Genomic DNA, 14,352 nt, shown 5'->3' with positions numbered 1-14,352 from the left:
TTCTTAACTCTGTTAATATTGGGGTTAAGGCGGGTAAATTAAGTTCGGTCAGAGATCCGCCATGATGCCATTGAATGGCGCAACAGGCTCCAGGGATCAAAATGCCGACTCCTGTTCCGACGTTCCTGGTCAATGTCATCACCAACCACAATCTTCAGCAGGCGACACTGCTGACCAGCAGTGTCAGAGCAAAGAGAGACAGAGAAAGGGGCAAGAGAAAGGGTGACATAAGCAAAAAGGTAGAGGGAGGGAGAGAGAAAAATGAAGACATAGAGATATAGTTCGTGAGAGAGAACGAGAGAGACAGACATGTGACAAAGAGAGATAGAAACAGAGAGAAGAGAGCAATAAATAGAGATAAATAGGAGAGGCCGAAAGGGAGACAGACAGAGAGGGAGAGACGAGGATAGAGGGAGAGACGAGTATAGAGGGAGAGATAGCTGAGGGAAAGAGAGTGAGACTCAGAGGGAGATGGAGAGAGAGAAAGAGAGAGACGAATTGTGGGAGAGAGAGAGAGCGATGGAGAGGGAGACAGAGAGATAGTGCTAGAAAGGCAGAGAATCAGCAGAGAGAGAGACACATGGAGAGAGAGAGAGAGAGAATTATAGAGACAGAGAGATGGTGGGGGCGAAAGAATGAAAGACACAAACAGAGGGAGAAACAGACAAACAGAGAGGGCGGAGGGAGGAATAAAGAGAGGGAGAGACGGGGATGGATCAGAGAGTGTAGATGGAGGGAGACAGAGAGAGAGCGAGTAGAGACAGAGAGAGTAGGGTAGATGTAGAGAGACGGAGAAAGAAAGAGAGTGAGAAAGAGAGTGGAGGTTGAGTGACTGGGAAAGAGAGAGCATCAGACGGAAAGATTCAGAGTGAGAGAGTCAGAGGGAGAGAAAGGGACAGAGTTAGAGAGTTTAGGGAAAGAGACAGAGAGAGAGACAGAGAGATGTGGATGGGTCAGAGAGTGTAGTGGCAGAGAGTGTCGTGGCACAGAGTGTCGTGGCACAGAGTGTCGTGGCAGTAGCAAAGAGAACGAGTACAAGGGAAGCTTGAAATTGAAGGTGAGATATATAGAAAGGGAGAGAGTTACTGACTGAGAGAGGTGGAGATTAGAGGTGGAGAGGGAGAGATATGGAGAGTAGAGCGAGAGAATGAGAGGAGAGAGTGAAGAACGAAAGAGGGAGACACAGTGCAGAGGCAGAGAGACACCGAGAGGGAGAATGAGGAGGGGGTGGGGAGTGTGACAGAGAGACAGGCAGACAGACTGTGAGAATCTGAATAATAAGGACAGAGAGATAGTGGGGGTGAGGGAGAAAGAAAGAGACAGACAGATGGAGAAAAAGACAGAAAGCGAGAGAAACAATGGAGACAGAAAAACGGAAGTGAAATATTGAGAAATGGGGAAGAGAGAGAAAGAGAGAGAGAGGGAGGAGAAGGGGGAGAGATATGGAGTAAAGGGTGAGAGCGAGGAGAGTGCGACAGACACAGAGAGAGAGAGGCCGAGAGAGAGAGAGGGAGAGAGGAAGGGGTGAGATAGAGAGCAGAGGGAGAGCACGAGCAGAGAGCGAGGAGGGTGACAGAGAGAGAGAGAGTGAGGGGTATAGGGAAAGGGACAGGGAAAGAGAGAGAGACTCCCACCTACCAATTATCTACCCTTTTCATTCAACACAACCACCCAAAACCTTCTCACGATATCCCTCAACAAAACTTACCACCTTCTCACCAAATCCATCAACCCCACCTACCGAAATTCTCCCCATATCACTCAACCCCACCGACACACATTCACACAATATCCATCAATCCCCACTTAAACACATTCTCCACATTTCATTCAAACTCCACCTAATCACCATCTCCACATCTCCCTGACACACGGCTACCCATCTTCTCCCCATATCTCTCACTCCCTCCTACCATCCATTTCCCAAGATCACTCTAACCCACCGAACCACCTTCTCACAATATCTCTCAATCATAACCTACCCCCTTCATTAATATTTCCCAAAATCACACTTAACCAACTCCTCACCATATACGTCCACCCCGCCTATCCATCTTCTCCCCATTTCACTCAACTACACCTACCCACCTTCAGTCAAAATCCCTCAATTCCCAACTACCAATCATCCCCCATATCCCTCAATCCCCACCTACCTTTCTTACCCCCAAATACCTCAATCCCCACCGACCCACATTATCACCTTATTCCTCAACCCCACCTAAACAACTTCCCACCATATCTCTCAATACCACCTAAAAACCTCCCCATGTTCATCAAACCAGAGCTACACAACTTATCCCCATAACACTCAACCCCACCTACACACATTCTCACAACATCCCTCAATCACCACCTACACTTCTTCGCACCATATACCTCAATCCCCACCTAACCGCCTTCTCTTCATATTCCTCACTCATACTTACCCATCTTCTCCAAATATTCCTCAATCCACACATATCCATCGACTCACCATATGCCTAAACTCACCTACCCACCTTTTCAAAAAATCTCTCAACCCCACATTCCAACCTTCGACCCATGTCCCACATAACCACCTTCACGCCATATCATTCAATCCCCAACTACTAACCCAACTTCTCCCTATATCCCTCAATTCCACCTACGCAACTTCTCAGCATAGCCCTCAAAGCCAAACTAACTACCTTCTCTCCGTATCCCACAAACTCACCGACGCACCATCTCCACAGATCACTCAAACACACCCAACCACCTTCTCACTATATCCATTATTACCACTTACCCACCCCCTCACCATATCCGTCAACCCCACCTACCCACATTATCGTCATATCCCTCAATCGCACCTATACACCTTCTCCCCTTATCACTCAACCCCAACTACACACATCAAAAAAAAATTCCTCAATCCACAACGACCTCCCATATCCCTCAATCACCTGAAGACATCTTTACGCCATATCCCTGAATCCCAACTTAATCATGGCTGACTTTCACCTAAATATATACTGGCCAATCCAAATTAGCAATAATACTGCGGGGCATTAATTACTGGAGTGTGTCCGAGATGGTTTTTCAAACCAATATGTTGAGCAGGCAATTCGGGAACAGGCTATTCTAGATTGGGTATGGTGCATTGAGAAGCGGTTAATTGAAAACATTGTTGTGCGGGGTCCTTTAAAGGAGAGTAACTGTAACATGATAGAATTCTTCATTAAGATAGAAAGTGAAGGAGTGCAATCCGAAACTCGGGTACTAAATCGAAGGTATGAGGAGTGAGTTGGCTATGATAGATTTGGGACCTTCATTAAAAGGCATGACGGTGGATAGGCAATGGCTAACATTTTAGGAACGAATGCATGAATCGCAACAGTTTTCCATTCCATTCTGGCACAAAAACACAGAAGGACAAGAGCCGCAACCATGGCTAACAAAATAAGTTAAGGCTAGGATGCGATGCAAAGTGGAGTCATATCAATTTGCCAGAAAATGCAGCAAGCATGAGGATTGGGAGCAGTTTTGAACGGATCAAAAAAGGGACAAGAGATTGATTAAGAGGGAAAAATAGAGAATGAGAGAGAACATGCAAGGAACATAAAAGCGGACTGTAAAAACTTCTACAAACGGGAATATGATATTGAGATAGACGATCAGCCATGATCATATTGAAAGGCAGAGCAGGCTCGAAGGGCCGAATGGCCTACTCCTGCTCCTCTTTTCTATGATTCGATGACTCGGTTGCCAAGATTTCCACCTTCAGCAGGTGGTGTCAGATCGACCGTCCATTACACACCGTCCTCCATTTCAACTTCCATTTACTTCGATACTATTAAAAGTAATTGACAGAATATTATGGGCTGATTGCCTGCAATTTCCGAAAGTGCTCTCCCGGGGAGTGACGCTCCACCGCAAGTTCCACTGCCCGGATTGTGAGTCCGCTGAAGGCAGAATTAACCCCCGGTGATGAATGGGGCAGAACAAAACCCCGCACGGCCTCGGTTTCGCGCTCTCCACAGTTTGTTTGATCAGTTTCCGTGTTCGGGTTTGATACATTCAATCATTTTAACATTTTTGTTCTTGAAATGTCTCTCCTTAACTCCGCAGATATTTTTTGTCATCTCTCAATTCCTTGATATCCTGAAATAGATTCCAGGTCAGTGAAAGAATGACATTCCCACTAACTCCTGTTTGTCGCCTCTGTTCTGTCCTTTTCCCAGTTCCACTAAAACTGTTTCACTTTGTTTTCAGTCCACACTAGAGTTATAACTGAACCGTCACCCTGTCCTTTGTCCAGATACTGACCAATCCGTTGGGTATTTTCACCTCTTTCTTTCATTTTTCAGATTCACAATAATTGCAGTTTGAACCATTTATTTCCAGTTTGGTCTGTTTCTCTTCTGTTACCTTCTATGATTATAAGATCTGATCGTCTATTCGTTTTGTGATGTTTAAATCATCCAAATTGATCCCATGTCCCTCCCACTTACCTGATGTTCTTGTCCACTGAAATGCCTCTCGTATGTTGACAACGAACTGACTCCGTCCACCCCTGCTTCAGCTGCCTGTTCCAGTCTGTCCCGGTAGAATTTCGTCAACTGGATCAGTTGGGAACCTTCAGACTTTGTCAAGAACTCAGTGATCGCAGTGTTCGGTCTGTGAACAACAATGGAGAAAATTATCACATTATCGACCTTCCATCCGGGCGGCGTCATTTCCTCTGATACCAAACGGCTGACGCCTCCTGTGAGCCACGTTATCAAATACCTTCTGAAAACCCATATATGCCGCATGTGTTACAATCCATTGACCGATATATTTTCATCTCAACACGGCTGTATCAAATTTGTCAAATACAATGTCAAATGCTACAGTTAGCCGTTGCAGCCTTCACTGAATCTTAAATGCTAAATAATTCGACGTGAAATTTCAGATTCGAGGGGTTTGTCCACAAATGACGTGGACTAATTAGTCTCGAGTTATCTTTTTTTAAATTCCTTCTTGGGACGTGGACGTCGCTGGCGAGCCAGCATTTATTGCCAATCCCTAATTGCCCTTGAGAAGGTGGTAGTGAGACGCCATCTTTAACCGCTGCAGTCCGTGTGGTGAAGGTTCTCTCACAGTGCTGTTAGGAAGGGAGTTCCAGGATTTTGACCCAGCGACGATGAAGGAAAGGCGAAATATTTCCAAGTCGGGATGGTGTATGACTTGGAGGGGAACGTGCAGGTGGTGTTGTTCCCATGTACCTGCGGCTCTTGTCCTTCTAGGTGGTAGAGGTCTCGGGTTTGGGAGGTGCTGTCGAAGAAGCCTTGGCGAGTTGCTGCAGTGCATCCTGTGAATGGAGCCACTGCAGCCACTGTGCGCCGGTTGTGAAGGGAGTGAATGTTTCGGGTGGTGGATGGGGTGCCAATCAAGCGGGCTGCTTTGTGCTGGATGGTGTCGAGCTTCTTGAGTGTTGTTGGAGCTGCAGTCATCCAGGCAAGTGTGGAGTATTCCATCACACTCCTGACTTGTGCCTTGTAGATGGCGGAAAGGCTTTGGGGAGTCAGGAGGTGAGTCACTCGCCGCAGAATACCCAGCCTCTGACCTGCTCTTGCAGCCACATTATTTATATGGCTGGTCCAGTTAAGTTTCTGGTCAATAGTGACCCCCAGGATGTTGATGGTGGGGGATTCGGCGATGGTAATGCCGTTGAATGTCAACGGGAGGTGGTTAGACGGTCTCTTGTTGGAGATGGTCATTGCCTGGCACTTGTCTGGCGCGAATGTTACTTGCCACTTGTCAGCCCAAGCCTGGATGTTGTCCAGGTCATGCTGCATACGGGCTCGGACTGCTTCATTATTTGAAGGGTTGCGAATGGAACTGAACACTGTGCAATCATCAGCGAACATCCACATTTCTGACCTTATAATGGAGGGAAGTTTATTGATGAAGCCGCTGAAGATGCTTGGCCCAGGACACTGCTCCGAGGAACTCCTGCAGCAATGTCCTGGGGCTGAGATGATTGGCCACCAACAACCACTGCTATCTGATTGACACATTCTCCTTGTTTTAACACAGACATTACTTAGTCTCTTTCAGTCCACCTGGACATTTTCGTCAACAATTGTGTTATCAAAATTTGTGAGTTTTGAAAAATTGTGGTCATAGTCCCTCCTATCTGCTCTCTGAATTCCTTTAAAAGCCTCGGTTGCGTTATCTCTGAGATCAGTGGCATATCCAGCTCGGCAATTAAATTCACAACCAAATCCTTCCCTAAAATTGTCTCGAAATATGGCTCGCTGAAGATGCTGTATCGACGCCTTTGTATTGAATAATTTTACTGTAGACAGTTTGATACTGTGATACTTTGATGCTTTGAAACCAACATTTGCACATCTGCCATCATTTTTAGAAACTGACTGAAATATTTTGTATCTCCCCAAAAGTTCATCAACTCCAGCCCTGTCTTTGCGACACGAGAACACATCTCTCATGATTCTGACTTTCCAAACGTGCTTGGAATGATTTGTAGATTCACAGACATAACACACAATCTGAACTCCAATTCATTGGACTGTTGACCAGTTCTCGTTTTTTTTTTCTTTTTTTAATATCAAGTTACTTCTTCTGTCACTACTTCAAAAACCTCCTTCCTTTTTTCCTGCGAATAACTTTTCACTATTTCATCAATCTTCTGTTCCTGCTCCAACAGTTTTATTATTTCCACTCTCTAGTCTCAGATCCGGATATTTCACACGCTCCAGTCCTATCAGGTGAAACCCTCCCACTGCTCCCTATACCCATTCTGTCAATCCGTTTTGGCTGGTTGGTTCAGATCGTAACCGTCCCTACCCTTCGTCCTGAACTCACCCTAGTGTCATAAGAACATAAGAACATAAGAAATTGGAGCAGGAGTAGGCCAATCGGCCCCTCGAGCCTGCTCCGCCATTCAATAAGATCATGGCTGATCTGATCCCAACCACAAATCTAAAGAACACAAGAAGTCGGAGCAGGACCCGGCCACACAGCCCCTGGGCCCTCTCCGCCACCCACAGGGCATTGACCGATCCGAACTCAGCTTCATGTCCAATTTCCTGCCCGCTCCCCATAACCCCTAATTCCCTTTACTTCTAGGAAACTGTCTATTTCTGTTTTAAATTTATCTAATGATGTAGCTTCCACAGCTTCCTGGGGCAGCAAATTCCACAGACCAACCACCCTCTGAGTGAAGAAGTTTCTCCTCATCTCAGTTTTGAAAGAGCAGCCCCTTATTCTAAGATTATGCCCCCTAGTTCTAGTTTCACCCATCTTTGGGAACATCCTTACTGCATCCACCCGATCAAGACCCTTCACAATCTTATATGTTTCAATAAGATCGCCTCTCATTCTTCTGAACTAAAATGAGTAGAGTCCCAATCTACTCAACCTCTCCTCATATGTCCGCCCCCTCATCCCCGGGATTAACCGAGTGAACCTTCTTTGTACTGCCTCGAGAGCAAGTATGTCTTTTCTTAAGTATGGAGACCAAAACTGTATGCAGTATTCCAGGTGCGGTCTCACCAATACCTTATATAACTGCAGCAATACCTCCTTGTTTTTATATTCTATCCCCCTAGCAATAAAAGCCAACATTCCGTTGGCTTTCTTGATCACCTGCTGCACCTGCATACCAACTTTTTGATTTTCTTGCACTAGGACCCCCAGATCCCTTTGTACTGCAGTACTTTCCAGTCTCTCGCCATTAATAAAATAACTTGCTCTCTGATTTTTCCTGCCAAAGTGCATAACCTCACATTTTCCAATATTATATTGCATCTGTCAAATCTCCGCCCACTCACCCAGCCTGTCTATATCCCCTTGCAGGTTTTTTATGTCCTCCTCACTCTCTACTTTCCCTCCCATCTTTGTATCATCTGCAAATTTTGATATGTTGCACTCGGTCCCCTCCTCCAAATCGTTAATATAGATTGTAAAGAGTTGGGGACCCAGCACCGACCCCTGTGGAACACCACTGGTTACTGGTTGCCAGTCCGAAAATGAACCATTTATCCCAACTCTCTGCTTCCTGTTCGATAACCAATCCTCCACCCATGCCAGAATATTACCCCCAATCCCGTGATTTTTTATCTTAAGTAATAATCTTTTATGTGGCACCTTGTCGAATGCCTTCTGGAAGTCTAAATACACTATGTCCACTGGTTCCCCTTTATCCACCCTATACGTTATATCCTCGAAGAACTCAAGCAAATTTGTCAGACATGACTTCCCCTTCATAAAGCCATGCTGACTTTGTCCTATTAAATTATGCTTATCTAAATGTTCCGTTACTGTCTCCTTAATAATAGACTCCAAAATTTTACCCACCACAGATGTTAAGCTAACTGGCCTATAATTTCCAGCCTTCTGCCTACTACCCTTTTTAAATAACGGTGTTACATTAGCAGTTTTCCAATCTGCCGGGACCTCTCCTGAGTCCAGGGAATTTTGGAAAACTATCACCAAAGCATCCACAATCCCTACTGCCACTTCCCTCAAGACCCTAGGATGGAAGCCATCAGGTCCAGGGGATTTATCCGCCTTGAGTCCCATTATTTTACTGAGTACCATCTCCTGAGTGATTTTAATCGTATTTAGCTCCTCCCCCCCGAGAGTCCCCTGTTTGTCCAGTGTTGGGATATTCTTAGTGTCCTCTACTGTAAAGACTGAAACAAAATATTTGTTCAGCATTTTTGCCATCTCCATGTTTCCCACCATTAATTTCCCGGTCTCATCCTCTAAGGGACCTATGTTTGCCTTAGCCACCCTTTTTCTTTTTATATAACTATAGAAACTCTTGCTATCTGTTTTTATATTTTTTGCTAATTTCTTTTCATAATCTAACTTCCCTTTCTTAATCAATCCTTTAGTTACTTTTTGCTGTCTTTTGAAGAATTCCCAATCTTCTATCCTCCCACTAAGTTTGGCTACCTTATATGTCCTTGTTTTTAGTCGGATACTATCCTTGATTTCTTTACTTAGCCACTGGTGGCTGTCATTTCTTTTACACCCTTTTTTCCTCAGTGGAATATATTTATTTTGAAAGTTGTAAAATAACTCCCTAAATGAACACCACTGCTCATGTACCGTCTTACCCTTTAATCTATTTTCCCAGTCCACTTTAACCAATTCCGCTCTCATACCATCATAGTCTCCTTTATTCAAGCTCAGTACGCTTGTTTGAGAATCAACCTTCTCACCCTCTAATTGGATATGGAATTCAACCATGTTGTGGTCGCTCGTTCCAAGGGGATCCTTAACTAGGACATTATTAATTAATCCTGACTCATTACACAAGACCAGGTCCAAGGTTGCCTGCCCCCTTGTAGGATCATTTACATACTGCTCAAGAAATCCATTCCTGATGCACTCAATGAACTCGTCCTCAAGGCTGCTCTGCCCAATTTGATTTGTCCAGTTAATATGATAATTAAAATCCCCCATAATTATGGCTGTTCCCTTATTACATGCCCCGACTATCTCCTGATTAATACTTCTTCCAGCAGAGTTGCAACTATTAGGAGGCCTATATACTACGCCCACGAGTGTTTTTTTCCCCTTATTATTACTTATCTCCACCCAAACTGTTTCATTATCTTGATGCTTTGTCCCAATATCATTTCTCTGTATTACAGTGATTCCTTCCTTTATTAACATAGCCACCCCACCTCCCCTTCCTTCCTGCCTGTCCTTCCTGATTGTTAAATACCCTGGCATATTTAATTCCCAGTCGTTGTCACCCTGCAGCCATGTTTATGTAATGGCCACAAGATCATACCCATACGTAGTTATTTGTGCCGTTAACTCGTCCATTTTATTACGAATGCTACGTGCATTCAGATAAAGAACTTTCAAATCTGTTTTGTGACGCTTAGTTCCTGCTTTTTCCTTTTTTAACACTTTACCTATTACTCCATACCTTCTGTCCCTTCCTGTTACGCTTTCCTCTCTCACCCTGCTCAGGTTCCCAACCCCCTGCCACTTTAGTTTAAACCCTCCCCAACAGCACTAGCAAACACTCCTCCTAGGACAGCGGTCCCGGCCCTGCCCAGGTGCAGACCATCCGGTTTGTACTGGTCCCACCTCCCCCAGAACCGTTTCCAGTGTCCCAGGAATTTGAATCCCTCCCCCTTGCACCATTCCTCTAGCCTCGTATTCATTTGAAATATCCTCCTATTTCTACTCTGACTAGCACGTGGCACTGGCAGCAATCCTGAGATTACTACCTTTGAGGTCCTATTTTTTAATTTACCTCCTAACTCCCTATATTCTGCTTTTAGGACCTCATCCCCTTTTTTACCTATATCGTTGGTGCCTATGTGCACCACGACAGCTGGCTGTTTGCCCTCCCCCTCCAAAATGTTCTGTAGGCGCTCCGAGACATCCTTGATCCTTGCACCAGGGAGGCAACACACCATCCTGGGGTCTCGGTTGCGGCCGCAGAAACGCCTGTCTATTCCCCTTAAAATTGAGTCCCCTATCACTAAAGCTCTGCCACTCTTTTTCCTCCCAGCCTGTGCAGCAGAGCTACCCGTGGTGCCACGAAGTTGGCTGCTGCTGCCTTCCCCTGATAAGTCATCCCCCCCCAACAGCATCCAAAGTGGCATATCTGTTTGAGAGGGGGATGGCCACAGGGGACCCCTGCACTACCTGCCTGCAACTCTTACTCTTCCTGGTGGTCACCCATTCACTTCCTGCCTGTATACCCTTTACCTGCGGTGTGATCAACTCGCTAAACGTGCTATCCACGAGTTTCTCTGCATCGCGGATGCTCCACAGTGAGTCCACCCGCAGCTCCAGCTCCGAGATACGATCGGTCAGTACCTGCAGGTGGACACACTTCCCGCACACATGGTCGGCAGGGACACTGGTAGTGTCCATGACTTCCCACATCTTGCAGGAGGAGCATATCACGGGTGCGAGGTCTGCTGCCATGACTTGCCTTAGCTTAGTTACCCCTTTTAAATTACGTTGAAATTAGAAAATGTTAACTATACTAGGGACCTAGGTTCACTATATAAAAAAAAACACTATCTGCTATAAAACCTGCAGATCTTCCCTTTCTTATTACTTTGCTTACAGTAAAATGGTAGAAATACTCACCTGAACCTACTCACCAATCAGCTGCCTCCCCTGTGCCTCGTCACTTTCTGACTGGTGACGTCACCCCGAACTGCCGCTGGTCTCAGAGTCTCGCTCTCAGAGTGAGCTCTGGTCTCGCTCTCTCCGCGCTGTTTGTATCCCCGCTCTGGTCTCGCTCTCTCCCGCCGCTCACCGACTGAACTCTCGCTCTCTCCGCGCTTTTTATATCTCCGCTCTGGTCTCGCTCTCTCCCGCCGCTCACCGACTGGACTCTCGCTCTCTCCGCGCTGTTTATATCTCCGCTCTGGTCTCGCTCTCTCCCGCCGCTCACCGTCCCAAGAGCATGAACCATTCCCTCCTGCTCCAGCCCTGCAGCCGCACATTGACCTGCCTCATATTGTCCTGAGTAAGCGGCCCAGTGCAAAACAATTCGGAGATCACCAACTTGAGGCCTTGTTTTTCAGTCTCGTGCTCAAATTCTAATATTCTCTGTATAAACGTATTTCTAACCGTGTTATTGGCTCCGACTAAGAATATTTACCGCTCTCCTTTCCTTCCCAGAGATGGTCACACCTGTTGCAGGAAGTACTTCCTTGTGGCACCATGGAGGCAACTTACAATTTGGACCTGCTCAGGGCTGCAGAAGAGTCTGTCTATTCCCCTGACCATAGAATCTCCCACCACTCTCGCTCTCCTATTCCTGTGCCTTACCTGCCTCTCACCCCTCCCCCAATGATCCCTGGTTTCACATTGTTACTCAGGAAGACCAATCTGATTCACTGTTTCTATCCACCTTACATTCCATAATATCAGGTGTCTATTGCCAGTTCCACTACTGAGATCCCTCCACCTGTGACTGCACTGCCCCACGAGATGGTCACTCACTTTCTTCTATCGACACACCATATGCTCGGTTTCTTCTTCCTGTGTGAGCAACAGGATCTTGTTCGTGATCTTGACCCTTTATCAGGACACATTTGATATTTTAAAGATTGTTCTGAACCTACCGGTGTCTATTCCCTTTCTTGTTGATGATGTTGGATCTTCTCCCCTGTTTGGACCTTCAGCCATGGTGGTAAGAGGCGTTCCAAGATTCTGACGCTCTGTAATAAATATATTAATAGGAAGGTTAGACTGAAATATTATAATGAGAATGATAAAACGGCGTCTTGTTGAATGTGATATCAAGTCCCTTCTCCCCCATCAGGACAACAGCTGTTAGATCTGGGATCGAGCATTTCCCGACTTTTACGATCAGCTCTCCACATGAGGTGCGGCACAGACAGCTGCCCAGTGAAACCCAATGAGTCCATCTGATCTTCACAACCCAGTGAGAGTCGGCCGAGATTCTGCACTGGGAGCACCAATTGGTAAGATTTAGTCACAGTGCAGGCCAGCACCAGACTTATTCCTGAGGTAGTGAATATTCTGGAGGGCAATATGGAATGAGGTGATGAATTCAATGTTCCTTCACTCGTTGTTACCCAGTCTGGTGCTGTTGTATTATTTTATTCACAGATTTGTTCTTAATATTTTTGATTTGTTAAGTTTTGATATTAAATTCTGATGTTTATGAGCCTGATATCTATCCACATACACAATATGGAGCTGGGTGTGATTTCTCTGCTCTCTTTGGTAATGACATTGTTCGTGTGTTCATGGAGATGTGTTTTGGTTGGTGCTTCTATTTGAATATATTTACCTTATCCCTCATAGTATCAGCACCTGACTAATGAGCACTGTTCAATAATATTAACACTCATGTTAATATTATGAATTGCATAACTTTAAACAGGTGCTGCACATTTATTTTTGGATTATTTTTACGTGTCTCACAATCTCAGAAAACACCACAAATATATAAGTTGAAGATTTGACGGCTGTTTTACAATCATAATTCCCCATTGTGTGTGTGTCTCGCTCTGTGTGTGCACGCACAGGCAAGAGCAAATAATCAAACTATCAGTCACCGTCCTTTCCTTTCCACACTGTGGAAATGTAAAAGAGATTAGTCTCGGTCCGTAATTTCTTCAATCAATAGTTGAAGTCATTTGCTGTCAATTGTGTAATAAACGGACAAGAGCAATAAAAAAATATATTTACACCTACACTAATTGCATTCGTGCAATCAAACACAAGATTAACTTGTGTCGTTACTTTTTATATAAAGATTAGTGATAGGTCCTCCTGCCTATTTTTAATTTCAGTTATTACGTTTTATATAAAGATTAGTGATTGATACTCGTACTTGGCGGTAAATTCAGCAGTTATTTTTATGCAAATATTAGTGATGAGACCTCCTGCCGGTTGTTAATTTCAATAGTTACTTTTTTATGTGATGGACCCTCCTACCTGCTGGTAATTTCAGTGGTTTCTTTTTATATAAAGATGAGTGATGGATCCTCCTCCCTGTTGGTAATTTCAGTAGTTCATTCTTTTACTAATATTAGAGATGGACCCGCCTACCAGTGGGTGATTCCAGGAGTTACTTTGTTTAAACAGATTACTGATGGACCTTCCTACCTGTTATAATTTTAATCGTTGCTTTTTATTGAAAGATGAGTGATGGACCCTCCTGCCTTTTGATAATTTCTGTAGTTTCTTTTTTAATAATGATTCGTGATGGACCCGACGACCTGTTGCAGATTTCAGTAGTTACTTCGGTTATCTAAAGATTCGTGATGGACCCGACTGCCTGTTGGTAATTTCAGTAGTTACTTTTTATAAAAGGATTAGTGCTGGACTCTCCTACCTGCTGGTAATTTCAGTCGTTACTTTTTTTATCTAAACATTAGTGATGGGCCCTGCTGCCTGTTGATAATTTCAGTATTTACTTTTAATATCAAGATTAATGATAGACCCACATACCTGTTGGTAATTTCATTTGTTACTTTTTATATAAAGATTAGTGACGGACACTCCTACTTATCATAGAATCATAGAAGTTACAACATAGTAACAGGCCCTTCGGCCCAACATGTCCATGTCGCCCAGTTTATACCACTAAGCTAGTCCCAATTGCCTGCACTTGGCCCATATCCCTCTCTACCCATCTTACCCATGTCACTGTCCAAATGCTTTTTAAAAGACAAAATTGTACCCGCCTCGACGACTGCCTCTGGCAGCTCGTTCCAGACACTCACCACACTTTGAGTGAAAAGATTGCCCCTCTGGACCCTTTTGTATCTCTCCCCTCTCACCTTAAATCTATGCCCCCTCGTTATAGACTCCCCCACCTTTGGGAAAAGATTTTGACTATCTACCTTATCTATG

At 44.8% G+C, this 14,352-nt stretch overlaps 1 long non-coding RNA gene across 11 annotated transcripts in view; it reads right to left on the bottom strand.

Moving 5' to 3' along the window:
- The window catches only part of LOC137312965 (uncharacterized), a 131,515-nt gene that overhangs the window by 76,081 nt on the left and 41,082 nt on the right, over positions 1-14,352 (bottom strand). For 10 of the 11 annotated variants that reach the window (XR_010960979.1, XR_010960973.1, XR_010960972.1 and 7 more), the window contains 2 exons: positions 12,087-12,182; positions 4,470-4,635 (listed from right to left, as the gene is read on the bottom strand). This is a non-coding gene — a long non-coding RNA (uncharacterized lncRNA). Of the gene's footprint in view, positions 1-4,469; positions 4,636-11,913; positions 12,004-12,086; positions 12,183-14,352 lie in introns of those variants that run through there. The other variant, XR_010960980.1, reaches the window with a different exon arrangement.

The sequence above is a fragment of the Heptranchias perlo genome, unplaced genomic scaffold (assembly GCF_035084215.1).
Source record: "Heptranchias perlo isolate sHepPer1 unplaced genomic scaffold, sHepPer1.hap1 HAP1_SCAFFOLD_44, whole genome shotgun sequence".
NCBI classification, from domain to species: Eukaryota; Metazoa; Chordata; class Chondrichthyes; order Hexanchiformes; family Hexanchidae; genus Heptranchias; species Heptranchias perlo.
This window is presented reverse-complemented; position numbering and strand designations above follow the sequence as displayed.